Source organism: Belonocnema kinseyi, chromosome 8 (assembly GCF_010883055.1).
Source record: "Belonocnema kinseyi isolate 2016_QV_RU_SX_M_011 chromosome 8, B_treatae_v1, whole genome shotgun sequence".
Lineage (NCBI taxonomy): Eukaryota > Metazoa > Arthropoda > Insecta > Hymenoptera > Cynipidae > Belonocnema > Belonocnema kinseyi.
Window position 1 is genome coordinate 84438263 of NC_046664.1, and position 5460 is coordinate 84443722.

The following is a 5460-nucleotide window of genomic DNA, read 5'->3' on the forward strand; positions in this document are numbered from 1 at the left end:
TAACATTCAACGCTTATGTTGAAGATCTGCCTTTCTGGTTTAAAAATCTAACTACATTGGTAGAAAATTTAAGTATTTCGTCTTCCGTTAATTTTCGTGTTTCAAATAAAATGCATTTTGTTAAAAATGAATCTTTTTTGGTTAAAAATTAATATGTTACGCTGAAAAGTAATTCTTTTAGTAGGAATTCAATCACTTGATTAAATGTGAACTACGCTTTTTTTAAATAATTTTTGTTGAAAATTACACTATTTTATATCTCGGGATAATTTTAAAAATTCCAAGGCATTTAGAGAGATTTTAATTAGAAATTTGTTAAGCAATTTAAAAAAATTCCAAATAATTATTCATTGATTTGATTATTTGAAGGGAGACACACCTTTATCAAGGAAAAAAATGAGCAGAAGGGAACAGCAACAAAAACACGATGCTGAGGGTAGCCTCGAGGTAGCTTATCAAGGCAAAAAATTGATCATTTTTTACAAATGTCTTTTTACTTATGATTTGCCTGATATCCTTGTCTTTTTTGTTTAATTTGTCTTTTTTATTGTTAGCATTATCAAATCACAACAAAAAAAACACTTGTAAAAAATAATCACTGACGTTGGGGTTCTCATACAGGACCCTTAACAAGCAAAAATAAATTTGAGCAGGCAGGAACAGCAAGGAAACCACAGTGCTCGAGGTAGCATTAACGTATCTTATCAAGGCAAAAAATTAAGCATTTTTACACATTTTTTTTCACTTTTGATTTGCGTGCTATCCTTCTCTTTTGTGTTTGATTGGTCATTTTTATTTCTATTATTATCAAATCACAAGGAAAAACATTTCTAAAACATAATCACTAACGTTGCGGCACTTATACAGCACAATTATTCAAAAAAAAATACAAATTTCAACAGGCAGGAACAGCAACTAAACCACCATGGTCGAGGTAGCACCAAGGTTTCGTTTCTGTTACTGCCTGCTCGAATTTTGTTGCTGGATAAGGTACTTTGCGGCTACCCTGAGCATCGTGCTTTCATTGCTGTTCCTGCATGCTCAAAATTTTTTCAAAATTTTTTTTGTGCATATGATTACCGCAACGTTGGTGATTATTTACACAAATGTTTTTTTCTTGTGATTGGATAGCAATAAAAATAAAAAAGACAAATTAACCCAAAAAGGGAAAGACAGCAGGCAGAAACAGCAATGGAACCACTATCGTTTCGTTGCTGTTTCTGTTAGCTCAAATATTTCTTTCCTCTTTTTTAATTTTCGTTTAAACAAATAATGTTTTCTTTTCTTTTTTAGGAAAATTGTTTTCTTTTTCCAATATACAATAGGAACATTTTATGTTAGTTTCCCAAATTTGGTGGTATGGTTCTTGCTTTTTTTTCAGGAATGCTGCACATTATGAAGTCTCTCGATATTAAAATGTCAATAACGAAATCGATTCTTGGAAGCAATTTCCTTGATCAGCAGGATCAGTAGGTTGTAGCAATGATTGCTGATCGTCCTTGGATAATCTGTAATTCTTATTAACGTCAGGAAGCTGATTATTGGAATTCGCAATAATCGATTAGTTCCAAGTGAATATAATATGGTATGTTCAGTTATTAACGGCTGAATGAGAAAGAAAATGAAAATTGTTTTCGTAAGATTGACTGACTGGAATATAAACATTATGTTTCTTCATAAAATACTGTTATTGAGATAATGTTGCTTTCATTGAGAAAATTTTCTCTTATCTAACATGTTTGCTTCATACCTTTCGCTTTATTGCACACTATATCAGTTAAATAACCCCAAATTATAAAATTTTAAATCAAAACCTAATGTTTTCTGGTAATTTGCTTCAAATTTCGAATTCAGGGTCCATAAGATTATAATAGTTATTATAGCGAAAAGGAATTTAAGAGTTGACTTGAGTTGAGAATTTGTATAATGATCATGTAGAGTTTTTAAGGCCTAAAATCTTATTTCGAGAATGTCACAAATGAGTTGCAAAAAGATACATAAATTCTCAAACAAATGTTCAAATTTTTAACGGAAAAATAGCAATTTTTAATCAAGAAGTGAAAAATTAAATTTGCAATTTGAAAAATAATTTTTAAACGGACATAGAACGAATTTTTAACAAAACGGTTAAACTTTCATTCTAAGAAATCAATTTTCATTTGAAACATGATTTCTTAACAACGCAGTTGGATTTTCAAATAAAAAGCCAAATTTTTTACTAATAAGATTAATTTTGTACAAAAAGAAAATTTTTATTTAATTTCCAGCATTATCATCCAAAAAGTTAAATTTTTAAGAAAAAAGAAATTTTTTTAATATTGAGGAAAGTAGTTTAACTTTCAAAAACTTGACTGTTAAATTTCTCTTCAAAGAGATGAACCTTTAAACAAAAAGATTAATCTTTTACCGAAAAAAAAGAATTTTTAACAAAATTCCAGAATGAATTCTTAACCAAACATTTGAATTTTCAAATAAAAAAGATGATCGTTTAAACCAAAAGATTCATTTTCTACTAAAAGAACTAATTTTTAACAAAATTTAATACATGCCAACAAAAAATTTATATTTTCAACTAACAAAGAAGGATTTTCGAACAAAAGTTTTATTTAGTACTAAAAAAACGAATTTTCAATCAAATTCAAGCATTATCATCCAAAAAGTTGAATTTTTAAGAAAGAAATTTCTTTCATTTTAAGGAAAGTAGTTTAAATGTAAAACCAAGCTGCTAAATTTCTAATCAAAAAGATAAATTTTGAACCAAAAAGTAAAACTATTTACCGGAAAAAAGATTTTTTTAAATTCACGAATTCGCAACCAAAAAGTTAAATCTGCAACTGCAAAATATCATTTTTCACACCAACAAATTAATTTATCACCAAAGAAGACGCAATCTCAATTATAATCAAGAATTCTCAACCAAAAGTTGAATTTTCACCTACAAAAGGTGACTTTTAGGACAAAAAATTAACTTAATACCGAAAAGACGAGTTTTTCAATAAAATTTGATAATTGTCCACAAAAAAGTTGAATTTTCCACTAAAAAAGATTACTTTAGAGACAAAAAAATTAACTTATTACCACGAAGAGGAATTTTCAATCAAATTCAAGAATCCTTAACCAAAAAGTTGAATTTGCAAATAAAAAAGATAATATTTTAAACGAAAAGATAAATTTTTTACCAAACAAAAAAAAAGAAAAAAAAACAATTTTTAACCAAATTCACGAATTCTCAAACAAAAAGTGAAATTTTTCACTAGAAAAAATTTTAAACAAAAAGATTAATTTATTACTAAAAAGTCGAATTCTCAATAAAATTTAATAACTTTCAACAAAAAAGTTGAATTTTTCACGAAAAAATATGATTTTTCACAAAAAAAATATTTTTTTACCAAAAAAGACGAATCTTAATTATATTCAAGAATTCTTAACCAAAGAGTTGAATTTTCACCTAAAAAGATTACTTTAGAGACAAAAAAATTTACTTATTACCAAAAAGACCAACTTTCAATAAAATAAAAAACTCAAATTTCTACTAAAAAATATGATCTTTTACACAAAAAGATTATTTTTTCACAGAAAAAAACGAATAATCAACAAAATTCAAGAATTCTCAACCAAAAACTTAAATTTTTAACTAAAAAATATGATTTTTTACTCTAAAAGTTAATTTTATTTTAAAAAAAAATTTTTTAACAAAATTCAAGATTTCTCAACCAAAATCCTGAATTTTTAGAAAGAAAGACTTTTATTTTCAAAAAAAGTAGTTCAGCTTTGAAATTAAGCTGCTGAATTTCTAAAAAAGATGAGTTTTAAACAAAAATATCAATTTCTCACAGAAGATACGAAATTTTAATCAAATTCAATAATGGTCAATAAAATATTGATTTAATACTAACAAACCGAATAGCGAAAAGGAATTTGAGAGTCGAGTTGAGAATTTGAATAATGATCATGTAGAGTTAAGGACCTCAGGGGAATGATGTTTTAAAATTTCGAACTATACAGAAAAACACTGATCCTTATTTTTAGAAAAAATCTTATTTCGAGAATATTACAAAAGAGCTGCAAAAAATGGATCAATTTTGAACTAAAAAAAAGATTAATTTTCAATCAAGAATAGAAAAGTTAAATTTTCCATTAGGATAACGTCCCAGTAATCGTGATAAGGTCACGATTACTGGGACGTTATCCTAATGGAGTAGATCTTTTTCCAGAAAAAAAAATTATTTTAAAATTTTATACTATAGTTCTCCCTGGAGTCTAGATCTCTCTGCATAAAAAATCTTTTACAACTCTAAAATTTCCCATCAAGTGTCGGGACAGTCGAAATCACAGTTTACAACCTGGAAGTGGACAGACGCTAAAGTTCAAACCATGGGTCAAGCCTCAGGATTGTAATAAAACTGAATGGCGCCTGTCTGTTGTCGGCCAAACACTAAAACCCATCGAGTGCGTCCACTTTCTTCCATTTACATCCTTTGCGTTCCTATTCAGTTGCACAAAATTTAAAATACGCCTCCAGCAATTTTGACGTTCTCATCCTAATAAGAAGGTATTGGTTTCATATTAAAAATGACTTTCGACGTTTTGATATAACAACTTTCTTCTTTTTCAATATTTTAAATTTACATATACCTTAATTATTCTTTATTGTATCATTGGTTAACTGCATGAAATATTATTGTTTAAACAAATTAACTCATTCAGACTTTTCAAGAAAGTATAATATGGTAGTGGTTTTTTATGTCATTTTTGTCACTGAACCTTAATCCGATGCCATAATTTACTCAAGATGTCAAGAGCTCAAGATAAATGAGGAATTCCTTGAATTCTCTGAATTTTCTGAATTCCTTGAATTCCCTAAATTTCTTGCATTCTCTTAATTCTTTGTATTTCCTGAATTCCTTGTGTTATATGAAGTCCTTGAATTCTCTAAATTATTTATATTCTCTGAATTCACTTAATTTCTTAAATCCTCTGGATTCTTTGTATTTTCTGAATTTCTTATGTTATCTAAAGTCCTTGAATTCTGTAATTCCTTGAATTTCATAAATTCCTTTAATACTCTAAATTCCCTGAATTTCTTAAATTCTCAGAATTCTTCGTATTTACTGAATTCCTTGAATTCTCTAAATTGTCTGAAACCCTTGAATACTTTTTATTTCCTGAATTCCTTGAGTTATCTGAACTCCTTGAATTCTCTGAATTCCTTGATTTCTCTGAATTCCTAGAATTATCTAAATTCTTTGTATTTCCTGATTTTCTTGAATTATATAAAGTCCTTTAATCCACTGAAATCCATTTCCTGAATTCCTTGTATTCTCTGAATTCCTTGAGTTCTCTAAATTTCCTGAATTATAAAAAAAATTGTTCGTTAAGAAAAATGGAAAAAAACGAGTTCAGAGCGGTAATCAAACATTTTCATTTAAAGGGTTTAACTCCATATGAGATAAAAAATGA